At 46.4% G+C, this 19,416-nt stretch overlaps 1 non-coding gene and 1 pseudogene across 1 annotated transcript; both read left to right on the forward strand.

Annotated features, from left to right (window-relative positions):
* The first annotated feature begins 11,162 nt into the window (after window positions 1–11,162).
* LOC136162355 (small nucleolar RNA U13) lies at window positions 11,163–11,267 on the forward strand. The gene has a single exon (XR_010662151.1). It is a non-coding gene; the product is annotated as a small nucleolar RNA U13 (small nucleolar RNA).
* A 677-nt stretch (window positions 11,268–11,944) lies between these two features.
* LOC136157297 (microtubule-associated tumor suppressor 1 homolog pseudogene) lies at window positions 11,945–17,183 on the forward strand (annotated as a pseudogene).
* Window positions 17,184–19,416: the final 2,233 nt, after the last annotated feature.

Here is a 19,416-nt window from a genome sequence, read left to right on the forward strand (position 1 = left end):
CTGCCTTCTTTGCAGAATTGACAAGCATATCTTAAAATTCATACAGAAATTAAATGGACCTCAAAGAGTCACAATAATTTTGGAAAATAAAAATAATGTTGAGGATTCAGACTTCTTGATTTCCAAAACTTACTACAGTTCTACAATAACCAACACAGTGTGATACTGACATAACGATATATGTTTAGATCAGTAGAATAGAATTGAAAGTTGAGAAATAAACACTTTTGTTTGTGGACAATTGATTTTTGACAAGGGTGCCAAGATTATTCAATGGGGAAAACTGGTGCCTTCAAAAAAATGGTGCTGGGACAACTGCATGTCTACATACAAAAGGGAGGAATTGAACTCCTACCTCATATCATAACCAAAAACTAACTCAGAAGGAATCAAAGACCTAAATGTAAGAGCTAAAACTCATAGATGAAAATATAGACATATGTCTTCATCACCTTGAACTAGGCAATAGTTTCTTACATATGATGACAAAATTACAAGCAACGAAAGGGAAAAAAGATAAGTTAGACTGCATTGAAGTATAAAACATCGTACTTCAAAGCATAATAGCAAGAAAATGAAAAGACAATCTCCAGAATGTGAGAAAATATTTGCAAATCATATCTCTGAAAATGGATTTATATCTAGAATATACAAAGTACTTATACAGCTCAGTCATTAAATGACAATTGACCCAATTATAACCTGGGAACAAGATCAGAATCGACATTTCTCCAAAGACATACAAAGGGCCAATAAACACATTTAAAGATGCTCAACATCATTAGCATCAGAGAAATGCAAACCCAAACCACAATAAGATGCCTCTTTACACTCACTTCTCAGCAATTCCACTCCTAGTTACATATTCAAGAGAAATTAAAAGCCAATATCCACACAAAGACTTGTACACGAGAGGTTATAGCAGCATTACTCAAAATAGCCCCAAAATGGGAACTTCCCTGGTGGTCCAGTGGCCGAGACTCCACACTCCCAATGCAAAGGGTCCCAGTTCAATCCTTGGTTGGGGAACTAGATTCCACAAGCTCCAATTAAGACCTGGCAAAGCCAAATAAAACTAATAAATTTTAAAAAATAGTCTCAAATGACAATAACACAGATATCCATCAACTGATGAATTGATAAGTAAAATGTGATATAACCATACAATGGAATACAATTGGCAATAAAAAGAAAAGAAGTGCTAATACCAGCTACAATATGGATGAAACTTGAAAACAAAGGTGAAAGAAGCTTGATACAAAAGATCACATATTGTATGATTCCTTTAATATGAAATGTCCAGAATAAGCAAATCTATGAAGATAGAAAGTAGATGATTAGTTGCCTAAAGTTAGGGGGACTGAGAGCAAGTGGAGAGTGGCTATTAATGGTTGTGAGTGAAAGTCACTCAGTCGTGTCTGACTCTGTGTGACCCCATGGACCATACAGTCCATGGAATTCTCCAGGCCAGGAGACTGGAGTGGGTATCCTTTCCCTTCTCTAGGGGATCTTCCCAACCGAGGGATCAAACCCAGGTTTCCCACATTGTAGGTGGATTCTTTACCAACTGAGCTCTCAGGGAAGTCCTGATAATGGTTATGGGGTAACAAAAGTACTTTTTGCAGTGAAAAGATACTCTAAGGTTGCTGTGGCTGCTGTTGTCTCAACTCTCTTTGTTGTCTCATGTCCAGGTTTATTTGGCGCCAGCTGCTGCCCTGGATGGGGAAGTGATTCAATGTCTGCCCTGACCCACAACTTGGGTGTACTGAAAAAACACTGAATTGTATACTTTAAATAGGCTCTAAATGGGCATGAGTTTGAGCAAACTCCAGAAGATTAGTGAAGGACAGGGAAGCCTGGAGTGCTGCAGTCCATGGGGTCACAATGATCTGGATACAACTTACCGAGTGAACAAAAACAACAAATGGGTTTCCCAGGTGTCTTAGCAGTAAAGAATCCGCCTGCCAATGCAGGAAACGTGGGTTTGAGCCCCAGGTTGGGAAGATCCCCTGGGGAAGTCAATGGCAACCCATTCCAGTATTCTTGCTCAGGAAATCCTATGGACAGAGGAGCCTGTGAGCTACAGTCCATGGGGTCCCAAAGAATCAGACGTGACTAAACAAACGATACTTTAAATGGATGGATTGTGTGGTGAAAGTCAATAAAGTGAAAGTGAAGTCACTCAGTCGTGTCCGACTCTATTGTGACCCCATGGACTATAGCCCACCAGGCTCCTCAGTCCATAGAATTTTCCAGGCAAGAGTACTGGAGTGGGTTGCCATTTCCTTCTCCCAGGGGATCTTCCCAACCCAGGGATTGAACCCGGGTCTCCTGCATTGCAGGCAGACGCTTTACCGTCTGAGCCACCAGAGAAGCCCTAAATGGATGAATTGTGTGGTGAATGTCAATAAAGCTGTTATAAAAATATATAGGCATAATTTGTGCAAAAGGAACCCAGAAATCCACAATGATATAAAGAAATGAACAAATAAACAAATATATTAATGGGGAAAAACAGACAAATCTTGCATGCAAAAGAATTCCAAATAATTTATATAAATACTTTGCTCTCTGGGAAGTGGCTAACTCCCAGTGTGTAAATAGAGGCTACACATAATAACTTTCAACCAAAGAACACACTAAGAAACGGAGGAGGAGAAGTCACTTTACAGGGAAGAAACCTACAAAGACTACGGAGGCCAGTTGATCAAGGTTGACACCCACAGGGCTGTCATGCTGAAAACATACACCCTGGATATGAATAGCTGTTTATCTGTGTGGTTTTCTCCTCCCTGAAACCAAGGGAGGTGAGGGAGGAACTGACAAAAATCCCAATTGAGGGACATTCTGCAAAATATCTGACCAGTACTCCTCAAAACTGTCAAAGTTGGGCTTCCTCGGAGGCTCAGTGGTAAAGAATCTGCCTGCCAGTGCAGGAGACAGGGGTTCGATTCCTGGTGTAGGAAGATCCCACATGCTGTGCAACAGCCAACCCTGTGCCCCACAACTACCAAGCCTGTCCTCTAGAGCCTGGGAGCCGCAACTGCTGAAGCCCACGCGCCTTTAGAGCCTGCACTTCGCAAGAGAATCCACAATGAGAAGCCTGCCCACCGCAACCAGAGAGTATCCCCCCCGCCCCGGCCACAACTAGAGAAAAGCCAGTGCAGCCATGAAGACCCAGCACAGCCAAAGACAAAAATAAATAAATAAAATTATTTTTAAAGCTGTCAAAGGCATCCAAAACAAGGAAAATGTGAGAAGCTATCACAGCCAAGAGAAGCTTAAGGAGACACGGTAACCAATAAAACATGGTTTCCAATGTGGGATTCTGGAACAGAAAAATGGACATTTGGTAAAATCAAAGGAAATCTGAATAAAGTACGGACTTTAGTTATTGATAAAGTGTCAATCATTGTTCATGCAAATGTGACAAGTGTGTAACATACTAATGTAAGGTGTTAACAACTGGGGAAACTGGGTGTGGATATATGGGAATTATACTATTTTTGCAATTTTGCTGTAAATCTTAAGCTGTTCTAAAAATTTTTTTAAATTTTATTTATTTATTTTTGGCTGTGCTGGGTCTTCATTGCTGTTCTTCCTATTGTTGTGGCTTTTCTTGATGTGGAGCACAGGCTCTAGGAGTGTGAGCTTTAGTAGTTGCAGCACACAGGCTTAGTAGCTGCAGCTTTCGGGCTTATCTGCACCACAGTATGTGGCATCTTTCCATATCAGGGATCAAACCAGTGTCCCCTGCATTGTGAGGTGGATTCTTAACCACTAAACCACCAGGAAAGCCCTGCTCTAAAATTTTTTTTAAAGATCTTTTTAATTTTTCCTTTTTGAAAAGGAAAGGCAGAGAGCTCTCCTCTTCAGACTTGCAGAAGGCAAACATTAGCTTTCTTTGACTGTCTCATATCCAGGTTTCTTTGACAGCTGCTACTGCTGTCATGAATGGGGAACTGACCCTGTATCTGTTATGGCCCCAAAGAAGGCCTCAAGTCCACCTCCTGTAGAGTTGGTGACCACATCATCAACTAGTCACAGAAGGAACTAAGGACTGTGAAACCGACCCTTCTGAATGGGCGGCATGGATTACAGTCTTTAACCTCTCCTCGGGTGATCAGAGCTCTCAAAGAACCAGCCAGGGGACAGAGAGAGGCAGCAACACTTGGAGAAGGGTGGAAATCATCATATCAGTGAGACGATCAGCATCGTCCCACACATGAGGCACAGGGCTGTGGCCAAAGATCTCCCTGGAGCGTTAAGGAGAACCTGGAAGCTGCCTGCTCCGTGGGCTACAGTAACCATGGCCCCCATCCTCTCTGCAACACAAAGACGTCAGCTGTGTGGCAGAACGCCAGTTAGATAACAGGGCCGAGAGGAGGATTTTTCAATAATCAGTTGATCACCACCATCACAAAAGTAAGGCCAACACATTTTTTAAAACCTATATCTCTTCTCAGTCCTGGAGGAAGTGAGGTGAATCAGCTTTCAGGAAAGCAATTTAATACTGTATATTCAAGAAACTTTCAAAGTTCAGCCCATGTGAACCAGTTATTTCACTTCTAGGAATAAACCCTGAGGAAATCATCCAAAATGAGGTCAAAACCCAGGAAATGTTCTTTATTGTTAATAATGAAAAATTGCTAACAATTTCAATAACCATTAGAGGAAGGACTAAGTAAATGATGGTACATATAATTACAGCCATATGATACATCTCTCGTCATTGTTTAAAAAGAAATACTTGTGAAGGATTTTCAATGACATGCAAAAATATGGTGAAAAAGCAGGATGGAAGATCAAGTTTAAGATATGACCTCAAAATTGGGCAACAGGGGGAGGGAACATTTATATACAGAGCTAATAATGGTTATCTCTAAGAAGCAGGATTAGTGTCACTGATAGCGCTTCTGTTTTTGAAAATTGCCAGCGTTTTTCAGATTTCCATCCATGAGCATGTATGGAATTTTAATAAAAAAATAAATAAACAATAAGAGTGTCTCATCCAAAGTTAAGTAAGGATGTTGTAGCAGACTGTTGGTCAGTTCCCAGTATCCTCCCAGTGGGTTTCCCAGGTGACCCTAGTGGTAAAGAGCTGGTCTGCCAATGCAGGAGACACAAGAGACACAGGTTTGATCCTTGTGATGGATCCTGATCCCCTAGAGGAGGGCATGGCAACCCAACTCTAGTATTTTTACCTAGAAAATCCCAAGGACAGAGGAGCCTGGCGGGCTACAGTCCATACAGTGGCAAAGAATCAGACATGACTGAAGCAGCTTAGCGTGCACATATCCTCTCAATATCCCCATCTTTTTTCTTAAGACAGCACTGATTTTTCAGGCGGACACAAGGGCACCCAGTTAAAAGACTCATTTCCCTGCCTCCCTCGCAGCTAGGAGAGACATGTGACTGAATTGCCAAGAGATATGAGCAGAGGAATTGTAAAGAATAACTTAAATAAGACTTCCCTGGTGGTCCAGTGGTAAAGAATCCGCCTGCCAATGCAGGGGACGCAGGTTCGATCCCTGGTCCGGGAAGATTCCACACGCCAGGGGAAGCGAAGTCCATGCGTCACAATTGCTGAGCCCGTGCTCTAGCGCCTATGCTCCGCAACGGGAGACGCCATCACAATGAGAAACCTGAGCACCATAAACAGAGAGTAGCTCCTACTTGCTGCAACTGGAGAAAGCGCGCACGCAGCAACAAAGACCCAGTGCAGCCGAAAATAAACAAATACAAATAAGTTAATCGATGAAAAAAAATGACTTAAGTCAAGTTGCTCAGTCGTGTCCAACTGTTGGGACCCCATGAACTGTAGCCCACCAAGCTCCTCCGTCCATGGGATTCTCCAGGCAAGAATACTGGAGTGGGTTGCCATTTCCTTCTCCAGGGGAATCTTCCCGACCTAGGGATCGAACCCAGGTCTCCCGCATTGCGGGAAGATGCTTTAACCTCTGAGCCACCAGGAAAGCCTAGGTAGAATCTAAGGCTTAAACCCTAAGGCTGATGAGTTTTGCCTGGGTCCTCAAGTTTTGATGGGTCAGGGGTTACTGGGCAGAGTCAGCTGGTGGGGTTTAGTGGCAGGGAAATAAGGAGCCTGAAGGTGACAGCTTCAGGAACAGGCAATCCCCAACCCCCGGATCCAGGAAGCCCTGTTTTCCAGCACTTTAGACGGAAGCTCCTCTGAAAATGAGATTTGGCCCTGAAGGTCCTGGAAGCGGCGAGAGGTGGGAGTCCACGTGGGGAAGCTGGACTCTAGATCTGGCTCTCCCCATTCCTTCTTATCTGGGCACTGTAGGCTGACTTCAGGAATCTCTGACCAGTTGCCTTAAAGGTGACTTCATTCAGACAGGCTCAGGGCCCAGTTTCTTTCCTCCCATAGCCCTTTGTTTAGCCTGTCATCTAATAACCGAAAACCCTGGACTATGCAACCAGCTGGTTCTAATCAGGGCTAGAGCCCTCCTGAAACCTAAAAAAATATCTAGAAATTTGGTGGGGGGACAGTACTCATCAGAAAGCATGGTGTGTTTTCCCGGTGCTGGGCTCTATGCCTTGCTAGTCCCAAAAAAGAGATAGGAGGAGGTGGTTTTTCTCTGCCCAAATACATCTGGGAAATACTCCATGCTCTATACTCATTTAGGAAATCCATACTTCATATTAACGTAGTAAAGGCTCTGGAAATTCCTGCTGCAAAGAAAACTTGCATACTTGAATATTTTTCCAAATTGTTTAACCAGAAACTCTTTTTTCACAGAACACCTATTAACTGCTTTTAGAACATGCACAATAGGAAATGCTATCCTAGATGTTGGAAAAATATCTTACTTTGCTCACTAATTACATAAATGCTACATCTATTGGAATAACCATTGAGGTTTGTCATTATTACTATTTCTGGAATTACTACTTACTGATCTTTGAGGGAATTCCCTTTTGACTGAAAAAACTGCATAGTTTATTGCATTGCAGGGTCAAGAAGCATCTTTCTTGGAATATTCTATCACCTTCTTTTCTGATTTCTTCAGTGTGGTTTGGATAACTATTATTTGCACCTGAACTATTTATTTTAGCTGGAAGTGATTCCAAGTTCAGACTAGTTCATGCATCATTTATTCACCAGACAGTTACTAAGCCTCCACTGTGTGCCAGTACTGTGCCGGGCACTTTACACACAGTATTTCAAGTTCTCACAACGTTGAAGGGAACTATTATTATACCCATTTCACAGGTGTTAAACTGAGGGAAGCTAAAACTGAGTTACTCACCCAAGACCACAGAGGGATCAGAGCAGGAGCTGTGTGGCTTGCCTGGTCTGGGAGCCTACACCCTCCCTCCTTGGCCTGCGTCCCAGGGCTCTCAACAACCTGACCTGCAGCGTCTCTGGTGGTTCAGACGATAAAGAATCTGCTTGCAATGCAGGAGACCTGGGCTCAATCCCTGGGTCTGGAAGATCCCCTGGAGAAGGGAATGGCTGCCCACTCCAGTATTCTTGCTTGGAGAATTCCAGGGACAGAGGAGCCTGGCAGGCTACTGTCCGTGGGGTTGCAGAGAGTCAGACACGATTAGCAGCTAACATACACACTGCATTTTTGATGCTGCATGGGTCTCAATTTGGTGTCCCTAATTGGAATCAAATATTTGTGACTCTGGAGATAAACACTGTTGACCAGTAGTTCAAGCATAGAATAAATGAGTGTGCATCATGAAGAAGGCGTTAGGAAGGAGCTGGGAAAAGAGAAAGCAGATTCCAGCCACACAGAGGCCCTGTGACGGCTCCACCTGAACTAAAGCAGGACTGGGGCAGGTGAAGAACTGAGCAGGGCCCCTGGTACCTGGAGAGGGCGGGCCTGGAAAAAGGTCAGCTGTCCCTCTGCCTGGCCTATTGCAGGCCACCAGGGCCAGATCTGATAATTCAAGAGAAAGCAGAATCTCTACATTGGATGAAATCTGTAAGACTTCATCACTGGCAACTGTAGTGGGTTGACTAGCCTCCTCCAAAAATTTTTATCTACCTAGGAACTCAAAATGTGACCTTATCTTGAAATAGGGTCCCTGCAGAGGTAATTAAGGATGAAGCTGAGATAGCGCTGAATTGGGGTAGCCCCCAAAGCCAGTGAGAGTGTCCTTGTAAGAGACATACTTATTAGTGTTAACTAATCTGATTTAATACTCTGTCTTCAAAGATCAAAGATTAAATCTGATTTAATACTCTCTACTCAAAGATCAGTTGTGAATCCCCCTTCTCCAAGAAGGCTCCCCAGATGCCTGGGGTAGAATCCATCTCTTCCTCCCACACATTGTCCTGCCACTTTGTTTCTGCCTCTGCTCTGGCATTTGGACCGTCTGCTGCTTCTCGAGCGACATCAGTGCTTGACTGGCCAAGACCCTGCTGGCCTAAACCCCCCTGGAGGACTGGCTGTCTTCTGACTTTGGGTCCCCTAGGGTGCCTGAGCCAGGGTGGCAAATACTGAATTCCCACATGCTGAAATGTATCTTGGGTTTTACTTCACTTCATCAACCTGAATCTGATTGTCTAATGAATGCACCTTCTGCCCATTACCAGATTTCTGTGAATTGTTTGCATGGGTGGTGTGCATGCTAAGTCGCTTCAGCCTGGTCCTATTCTTTGTGACTCTATGGACTATAGGCCATCAGGCTCTGTCCATGAGGATTCTCCAGGGAAGAATACTGAAGTGGGTTGCCATGCCCTTCTTCAGGGGATCTTCCCGACCCAGGGATCAAACCCATGTCTCTTGCAGCTGCTGCATCGGGGTGGGGGTTGGGGGAGAGGGGGCGGGGAGGTTACCACAGTGAAGTTGCCCAGAGCCAGAGCCACAATTCCCAGAACCCCACCCTTTGAGCCCTGAATTGAGCATCACACCCCACAGGTCCTTCCTCTGGCCCAGCTCCAAGAAAACGAGGGACTAGATCCAGAAAAGATTGGGGGCAGCAAGCTCCCGGCCCTGGGAAGGAGGTCCTCTTTCAGTGGGAAACCCCTAGACGCATTCCCCTCTGGGGTGGCTGTGCCAAGCCATGTTTGGTTGTTTCAGGTGGGGGACTTTTTTGCACTTGACTCTGCTTGGTGCCTCTGACACGTTAGAGCCACAATTACACCATGACATAACAGGATTCGTCATGCACGGTCCATCCTAAAGGAAATCAACCCTGAATATTCACGGGCAGGACTGATGCTGAAGCTGAAGCTGAAGCTCCAGTACTTTGGTCACCTGATGCAAAAAACTGACTCATTGGAAAAGTCCCTGATGCTGGGAAAGATTGAGGGCAGGAGAATGGGGCAACAGAGGGTGAAATGGTTGGATGGCATCATCAGCTCAATGGGCATGAGTTTGAGCGAACTCTGGGAGATGATGAAGGACAGGAAAGCCTGGCATGCTGCAGACCATGGGGTCACAGAGTCGGACACGACTGAGAGACTGAACAGTAACAGGCACACACATCCCATGCACAAGTTTCTCATTCACCTGTTAAAGGAATCACAGGTCTGAGGCTGGCAGAGGAGGTCAAAGAATCACCTCTTCACCTCCTTGGACCACCCCCCAGACACAGGAAGACAGATTTCATATAGGACACCAGTTAAATTTGCATTTCAGATAAGCAATGAATAACTTTAGTATAAGTATATTTCATGAAATATTTGGGGCATAATTATGCTTTAAAAAGTATTCAAATTTAAAAGTGTTCACATTTAATTCAAATTTAATGCATCCTGCATTTCTGTTTGATAAATATGGTAAAGCTACTCAAGCAGGATCTTAAAATGCTTAAGCCCAGAATCTCTGAACTGCTTCCAGGGAGGGTCTTTACAAATGAGGAGAGGAAGATAAGAAAAATCATACTGTGGAATCATTTCAGCTATGTGAGGTTCGCAAATGAATATCCAAATCTATGGCATAAAAAAGCCTAATCAGGCACTTGATGCAAATTATACAAAATATTTTTCAAGGGTATATTAGCTTGGATAAAGCCCATTAGCACACTTAAATTAATTCTGTACTTGGCATAATAACACATCCACTCTCCCTTACTTGTTCTTCCAAGGGGGAATATTCAACCACTTCCGCCAGTCACCTGCTAGAATGCCCCGGTATCCCAACCGCCTGACAGTTATTGACTTTTGATGAATGACACAGCTCTCTCTTCTATGCTATCACTGCTTTGTTTTCAAACCTCACTTAATTGTTCGATGATTTCTGATGTGGGTTTTTTTTTCTTCCCTTTCCAGAGAAATAAATGCAAAGTGTTTATTCTCCAAAGGCCGTAAACAGAGCTTGCGGGTCTGGTTTCTATGACAACCCCACTTGATACAGCAAACCTAGATTATCTCTAATGACAGACATGAAGTTTAAATTGCACATTCTGAACAAACAGTGCTCTGCTGACCTTTTATTGAAAAATGGAATACAGGGTGATTAGCATAATGTGTTATATAAAAAGGAAAAACGTTGTATTTGCGGGCATTATGCACCAGCGATTAGCTGCACTGCTAGTCTTTAACAAACTGCTTGCCAGGATGGAGAGCTTGGGAAATTAAGATTTGCCATCTATCATTTTCAAATTCAGTAAAGTCTGCAGAGGTAATTGCACTAAACAGTTTTCAAATAACACATGCTGCTGTTTCTCTTACTTATTCAATTGAGTGCTTTAGCAGGGGAGTAAGAATAGAGAGGGAAATTTTACCCATTGCACCAAAAAAAAATAATAATTGTTGGCTCCAGTAGCTATTCTAAAACATTCTCTGCCTCTTAAGCCTCTAATGTAATTCTTGGAGGAAACCTGGGGTCTTGTGTTTCCTGGCAGCAACCAACTAGAAACTGCTCGTTAGTGGTGGGGGGCCTGGGTTGGTTAACCAGAGATGGGGTCCAGGGGTGGCCTGCCCGCTGAATACCTAGGACCAAGTTCTCTGCCACCATCAGCTGCAAAAGAAAAGACTAGAACGTTTGGGTGCTGGCATAAGCCACCTGGTTCAAATCCTGGCTTGGCCTCATACCTCCTTGGAAACTCGGGCAAATCACCTGGCCTCTTCAAGACTTGGTTTCCTTTGCTGCACAACCGGAATTATACTCAGTGGGAATTCGGTTCTAGTCATAGGACCCACTTCATGGGATCATTACAAGGATTAAAGAAAGCAGCATGCGATCCTTTTGTAGTTCATGAGCATGATGATTGGGTGTTCACGCTGCTGCGTGACATGTGCCTCCCTCTAAGCCTTGTTACGACATCGGCACATTACCTGTCTGATGTAAAAAACAAAAATAAAGACAGCAGCATGTAATAGGTTTAGGGCCAGTTCTCAGTGACCATCAGGTGCCTTCATTGCTCAGAGCTCAGGTTATGCTTGTTTCTGCGGGACTGTGTTCATAACAGAACTTCTCCAAATAGCACTTGGAGCTGTAATGGAACACTGTGGAATATGGAAACAGCATTCGCTTCTTCCTTCACCCACACCTGCTGAGCATCGGCTATTCAGGGATACGTCACTGATTATGACACAAACAGAATCTGACCCCGATGCTTAGCTGTGTGACTATGCGCCTGTCATTCAGCCTCAGAGAAGAAGTCTTATTTATGTCACTCCATCCTCATAACGGCTTCCCAGGTGGCTCAGTGGTAAAGAACCCGCCTGCCAATGCAGGAGGCACAAGAGACATGGGTTCGATCCCTGGGTTGGGAAGATTCCCCTGGAGATGGAAATGGCAACCCACTCCAGTATTCTTGCCTGGACAATCCCCATGGACAGAAGAGCCTGGTGGCCTACAGTCCATGGGGTCACAAAAGAGTCAGACACAACTGAGTGAACACTCACACACACACACACACACCCACACACACACACACAAAATGCTTGTAACAATCCTGGGGGAAGGAGAGCATTCCCATCATCTCCATTTCACACATGTCAACACTGAGGCTCAGAGCGATGACGAGGTGGCTGGGTATGGCACACGGGAGCTTGTCACAACACTTCGAGTGCTGTGACAATGCCTGCCCCCGGTGCTCTCACCTGCCCCCCAGTCTTAAGAGGTAGGTGTTATAATAGCCCAGTGTCCTTGACCATCCCTGCAAGTCCATCTGGGGGCCCCGTGACCACTGAGCCTGCATCTCACCAGCTCGAGGCCACCACTCTCAGAATCTCAGCCTCTTGGACCCTTGTTCCGGGTGTTCCCGGGGCTCCCGTGGGCTCAGGCATGGTCTCTGCTCACCTTCCTCTACTCCAGACTCTTCAGTGCTGCCCACAAGCCCCTCTGGAAACACGTCCCACCCTGCCCTGGCGCTGGTGTTCAGACACCATTTCCCAGGGCAGGGAATCTTCCAGGTACCCACAGTGTTCCCCCAGCCCTGGCGGTATCCAAGCTCAAACGGCCCAGAGGCTGTCCTGGTCAGGGTCCCACATTGTCCCTGGGCCCCCAAGCAGCACCTCTTGAGCCCCACATCTTGCAAAGTTTCCCCAAGGCAGCCACTTCTGTTACCTGAGTCACGGGACTCAGAGCCAGTCCTTTGGGCAAGGGTGAGGGAGGCAAACGGGGTCCTCCCCACCACCCTAGTATCCCTCTTGGACCCAGGCACACAGCACCCAAATCTTGTTTCTCCTTCTTGGGCCAAGCAGAAAATAGCCCTCATGCAAATATGTATTTTTCATTTCCTGCCTGCCTAATGACCTCAAATCCAAACAGCCCCTGAGCTGCAAAACGCAATGGCTGCACTATTATTATCCCCGTTTCTCAGAGTAGACACCAGGCTCCGGAGGCCAGGTGGCTTGCCTGAGGTCACCCCAAGCTAATGGACGGTGCACCCAAGGCCTGCATCTCACGGGGCTGACACCAAGCCCAAACCCAGTGTCTTCCCAGCCTGCCCTTGGATGCCAGGAGGAGCTAAAGTGTCCGAATTCCACACATGCACAGGAATCGGACAAACTTCCGAGTTGCACAGGGTCTTACTGGCTCCAGCAAAGGATTATCCCTCAGAACATAATTGCCAACAAGACCCAAATGACTGAATCTACAAAATGTTTCGATTCCAGAGAGCAACCGCAGATCAGCAGAGACCCTGGCAGACCAGCTGTCACCAGCAGCTCGGCCCAGAGCTGGTGTCCTCTCCCGCTCTATGAGCCCCACTCTCAGGCCACCAGGATATCCCCCACCTCCTTCTTTGCAGTAGAGACATCCATCTCCTCCCAACAGGTGAGAGGCACTGCTGGCCTCCTAGGTAACTCACTCACTTCCGCTTCTGGGAGCAAACCCTCCTTACTGCTCTGGAGAAAACCCTCTTTGTAACAGAGAAAACACCCAGTTTCTCCAGGAAGCTGGGGAAGAGCCATACCTGGCATTGGCCCAAGTTTGCCAATTAGAATCCAGATGTACACAACTAAAGCCCCAAACCAGCCACCTCTGAAGCACAGCGTTCCTTTGACCCAGTAGACAGGACGGCCCTGATATTCTGAAGCTGGAGAAGAAGCTATCACTGGCCTTTCTGGAGCGTGAAGGGGGTTGGGGTACATAGCACCAGCATCCATTCTGGCAGGTGTAAGAAGAGGCCTGGTCCCAGAGGTGGGAGAACCCAGGCAGGCAGAGAGGATGTCTGCTCTCCATTCCCAGGATAAAGCTTGTCCAAAGCCTGGAATCCCAAATAGAGGGTGGAAAAGGATGAAATACAAACTTTATGGCAGAGAGCCTGGCGGGCAGTGCAGTGGAAAATCACATTGGTACCCTGAGACCTTAGGTACGATGCACCAATAAGACATCCCCTCTCTGGTCTTTTTCCCCAAATCTGCAAGCTTAGTCTCCAGGAGAAAATGTCAGGTGTACCCACGCTGAGGGATGTTTCACGAAATAGCTGGTGGCTTCTCTCAAATGTATGCAGGTAATAAAAGGTAGAAAAAGATGGCAAAAGCAGTCACAGACCAGAGGAGACACATGATGGCTATAAATAAAAACATGTGATGACTGGAAGCAAACTAGGATCCTGGATTGGATCTTAGGACAGAAAAACGGACTCTGGGTAAAACTGGGGAAATCTGAATGAAGTCTGTAGTTTCATTAATAGTAACACCGTAATGACAATTTCTTAGTTTTGGTAAATGCACTGTAGGCACATAAGATGTTCACACAAAACTGAATGGGAACACACAGGAAAGTTGTATTATCTTTCCAAATCTCGAGTAAATCTAAAACCATTTCCAAATTAAAAGTTTTAAAAATAAAACCCCCTTGGGACTTCCCTGGTGGTCCAGTGATTAAGAATCCACCTTCTTTCAGAAATCAAGAAAAGCCATGAAATGGAAAAGAAATTCCTCGAGGATCTGCTTTACGAGAAGCAGAAATCACTAGAGAAACAAAATCAATGATCTGAAGAGTGAAAATGATGCTTTAAATGAAAAGTTGAAATCAGAAGAACAGAAAAGAATATCAAGAGAGAAAGCAAATTTTAAAAAGCCCTCAGATCATGTATCTGGAGCAAGAGTTAGAAAGCCTAAAGCTGTGTTAAAGATCAAGAATGAGAGGCTGTGCCAACCAGTCGTCGAGTGAATGAAGAAGGAGAAACTGGTGGACAATGACACAGCACTGGTGGACAAACTGGAGCAATTCCAGCAGGAGCGTGAAGAATTGAAAGCTAGGATGGACAAGCACATGGCAGTTTCCAGGCAACTTTCTATGGAGCAGGCGGTCCTGCAGGAGTCGCTGGAGAAGAAGTCCAAAGTCAACAAGTGCCTCTCCACGGAGAACGAGGGGCTGCTCTGGAAGCTCCGCAACGTGACCCTGTGCAGCCCCAAGAGGTCCCCCACTTCCCCCACCATCCCCTTCCAGACACCTCGGAACTCTGGCTCCTTCCCCAGCCTCAGCTCGTCTCACTCGGATGACCTTCCTGGGAGCCAGAGACAGACTGACGGAGTCTCTGCAGGACTGACCCATCCCACAGCTGTGCACCACCCACCCTACAAGTGGGAAGTCATGGCTTTCCGAACCGGCTCCTCCTACGTGAGACTGGACTCCGGAGGAAGGCTTCCGACCCAGTCCAAAGATGCTATGGGAACGGATCTACACAGACACTGTTGTACAAAGCACTTACAGAACGGGAAAACCTTGGTCATTGCCTTTTTCACCTATGGGCAGAGGGGAAAACCCTCAGGGCCTGTTAAGATAAAGATTTATATAACCTTTGTAACCTTATATAACCTCTGTAATTTATATAACCTTCACCACAAAAAAAAAAATAGAAGACTCCGCCTTCCTATGCAGGGGATGCAGACTCGCTCTCTGGTCAGGGAACATGCCACAGAGCATGCACACCTGGAGAGTCCTGGGCTCTGCAAGGAAGTCACCGAAATTCTCCCTTTCCCCCTGCCTTCCTCTCTGCCTTCCTCTCCTGGCTGTTTTGTTCTTTGTCCCTTGCCAACCCAACCTACCCGTCCTCATCTGCTGATTCCACTTTCCTGTCCTTCTTCCACAGAGAATGGAGCCCATCTTTGCAGGGAGAGACAAGGCCCCCCATCTTAGGAAGCTGAGCTCACTCCCCAGGATGGCCAGTCAGTCACCCCTCCACCTGGCTTCCACGATTGGTTCAGACTTTGGTCTTTCACAGGACTTTAATGAGTGAGAGTTGGGACTGGGATATTCCCTAAAATTACTGGAGGAGAAGCAGCCTCTTTCCAATGGGGTTGTTAAGCTAGTGGAGTATAAACCTGGGGCTAGAGAATAGCCCCTCTTCCAGAATGAAACCAACCACAAGTAAAACAGGTGAGCAATGGAGAGAGAACTGCTGTCTTGGTTTGAGCCCCTGGGTCCAGCCATGTCTCAGGCTAGTGCCATCATCAGACTGGTACCATCATCAGAGTTTTTCAGCTCTGTAAGTCAATATTGTGGGCTTCTCTGGGTGGCTCAGATGGTAAAGAACTTGCGTGCAATACAGGAGACCTGGGTTCAATCCCTGGGTCAGGAAGATCCCCTGGAGAAGGGAATGGCTACCCAATCCAGCATTCTTGCCTGGAGAATTCCATGGACAGAGGAGCCTGGTTTGGGTTAAACTAGTTAGACTGGAGTTTCTGTTGCTCACAACTTCCAATGCTAAGCCTTCTCTGGGGACAAACTCTGCAAGCATCTCCTCCCTTCCCCAGATGCTCATACTCACCTCCCCTACACCCTGGGACCAACCATACCTGAAGGCAGAGGGATGAGATGGTTGCACCAGCCCTCTGGGGTGCTGACCTAACATTGGAGTTTGGGTTGCTCCAGCAGCAGCCTCTGAGAAAAGGATACGAGTGCCGGGAGTTGATCTGGGAGGTGGTCCCTGGAAGCTCGGGTAGGGGAGCGAGGGAAAGAGAGAGGGAAAGGTATGTTCACAAGATCATCACCATGGGCGACTGGAGTTGAGTCCTGGTGAGTACCTCTGGAGAGGGTGCAGACCACTGCTCAGACTTGCTCACCTAAGGACCAAGCAAGCTGGGGGTTTGTACACCAAATCTCACCTGTCCTGCATTGAGGTCTGCTCCTGAAGCCATTAGTTAATTAATTACCATTTCTGGACTGCCCCACACAGAGGGCAAGCGCATGCCCAAGCAAAGTAGGAGATGCTTCCAGGAAGAATCCATTGGAGTCCTCGGAAAGGTGAGTGCTGGGGTGGGGTGAGGAGGCGGGGGTATGTGCAGGACACAGCAGCGGATGCTGCATCCGCGGCCAGCATCAAGGAAACTGGGCTCCTCATCTCCTACTGTTTTCCAGCCTCTGAGGAGTCCCTCTGACCTGTCTCCTCAAGTCCCAGGCCATGTGTTCTGCCTTCTCATCAACACCCCAGACCGCCACGCCTTTGGGTCCATGCCCTGTGGACAAGGGCACGCTGCGTCCACACAGGGTTCCCTGTGCCAGGAGTGCTGGCCCCGCCGTAGCTGGGAGCTCCGGTTCCGGGGTGACTGCTCCAGGAGTGACTGGTGGAGCACCTGACGTTGTTCAGCTCTCTGACCCCATAACCTCCTCTCCTGAGTCAAACCCTTCTGACCTCAACTCCTTTCCCTTCTTCCACAGGCTCCTCCCTCATCAAAGCACCTCATCCCAACACTCCTGAAGTTCCCAAAACCATACTTCTTCCATGACAGTTTCCCAGCCTTGTCCTCCCTGGAGAAAATTCAACAGGAGCAAGTGGAAATTCAGCGGGAAAGGATCGCTTAACAGATGGTGCTAACTCAAGTGGGTATCTTTCTGGATGAAAATAATGTGGATCCCTACCTCAGACTCTTAAGTTCTGTTGGCAAAAGTAAGTTCCAGCTGGAATAAATGTTTACACGCAAAAATGTAAAACAAGAAAAATGATTTAATTTAGGAGACAAGAAAATTTGAAGTCCGTATTGGCAAATCTTTTTTCATAGAGATGGGAAATTCAAAGCGTACAAAAGAAAATAAAGACATCTTGGCAAAAAAATATTAAATTCTTGAATAGCAAAATATATAATAAATTAAGGAAACAAACTGTGGAGTGGGAAAATATTTACATTTGAGAGAGAAAGTGTTAGTAGCTGTCCTAGATAAAGAGCTCTCACAAACTGGGGCTTCCCTGGCGGCTCAGTGGTGAAGAATCTGCCTGTTAGCGCAGGAGATCGGGTTTGATCCCTGATCTGGGAAGATCCCACATGCCTCGGGGCAACTAAGCCCCTATAACACAACTCCTGAGCCGCAACTAGAGAGTAGTCCCCACTCCCTGCAACTAGAGAAAGCCCACACAGCAACAAAGTCCCAGCACAGTCAAAAATAAATAAAATTACAAAAAAAAAAAAGAGTTCTCACAAATTGATAATAGGAAGACAAAGGAAAAGCATGCAAAGGATAGGGACATAAATTCAACATAAATTCACTACATGTCAAATCTAAATGACAGTTAACATACAAAGGCCAAAAAAAAAAGTGAACAAGCGGAAGAAGCATCTGGGAGACAAGGGGACTTGATCTGAAGCCAGCTATTGATTTCCACCAGAAACTGCACAGCACAGAACCTAAAAGCCAGGATTGTGCCAACACACGGTCCCGGCTTCAAACTCCAGTTCACCTGTGGTGAGGTGCAGCAAGATGCTGTTTGTATTCATAACACACTCTGCACAGTGACCCGCAGGCAGTAACTCTATTCACACTAACTCTGCACATGACAACATCATTGCCAAGGTCTCGGAAGATGGAGAAAGCACCCTTCTGGATGGTTACAGTGAATTCCCAGCCCAGAACCACCTGCTGCGAACGCGCTGTATTATGGGTTGGACTGTGTCCCCCATAAAGATAAACTGGAGTAAATTCCCAACACCTGAAAACGCGACCTGGTGTGAAACCAGGGTCCTTGCAGATGTGATTGGTTAAGATGAGGTCACGCTGGGCTAGGATGAGATCCTAATCCAATCCAGCTGGCTTTTCCTTTTCCTTGTTTGAACTGCTCCAGGTCTTAGTTGCAACAGGCAGGATCTTATCTTCCTTGCAACGTGCAAACTCTTAGTTGCAGTATGTGGGAGCTGGTTACCTGACCAGGGGTCAAACCCGGGCTCCCTGCATTGGGAGTGTGAAGCCTTAGACACTGGACCAGGAAGTCCCTGGCATCCTTACAGAAAGGAAGAGACACAGAGATAGCCCACAGAGGGAAGATGGTCATGTAAACACAGAGGAGGAGATGCATGACTCTGCCACGAGGCAGCATCCACCAGAAGCTACCAGAGACCAGGATGGAGCCTCCCCTACAGGCGTCAGAGGGAGCCAGGCCCTGCTGACACCGTGGCTTACAGGCTCTGACCTCCAGAATTCTGGAACAACAGAGGTCTGTTGTTTGAAACCACCCTGTTTACAGTACCTATTACAGCAGCCCTGAGAAACTAAGACAGATTTTAATTGACTTTTCATTTTGAAGTTTGCAAATAAAAGTCAGTTCAATCACAATGCTGTGAACAGTGTACCGGTTCCCTTCCAGGGAAGGGGTTCCTAGATACACAGGAAGTTGATGGGGGTTACATGTGAAATCAAGCCTGAACATTCATTGGAAGGACTGATGCTGAAGCTGAAGCGCCAACATTTTGGCCACCTGATGGGAACAGTTGACTCACTGGAAAAGACCCTGATGCTGGGAAAGATTGAGGGCAGGAGGAGAAGGGGGCGACAGAGGATGAGATGGTTGGATATCATCACCGACTCAATGCACATGAGTTTGAGCAACCTACGGGAGATGGTGAAGTTGGGAAGCCTGGCGTGCTGCAAAGAGTTGGTCATGATTTAGTGACTGAACAACAACATATGAAAAGATGCTGTGATGAGGGTTCCTTTGTCAAGCAGTCAGGGAAACACTGGCCTAAACGTTCAGAGGACTTCTCGATTGCAGGACTCCATGAGGCTCTTCCCATGGGAACATTCTTTGTGATTACCCCAGACGGGACGC

The sequence above is a fragment of the Muntiacus reevesi genome, chromosome 2, assembly GCF_963930625.1.
Source record: "Muntiacus reevesi chromosome 2, mMunRee1.1, whole genome shotgun sequence".
In the NCBI taxonomy this organism is placed as follows: domain Eukaryota; kingdom Metazoa; phylum Chordata; class Mammalia; order Artiodactyla; family Cervidae; genus Muntiacus; species Muntiacus reevesi.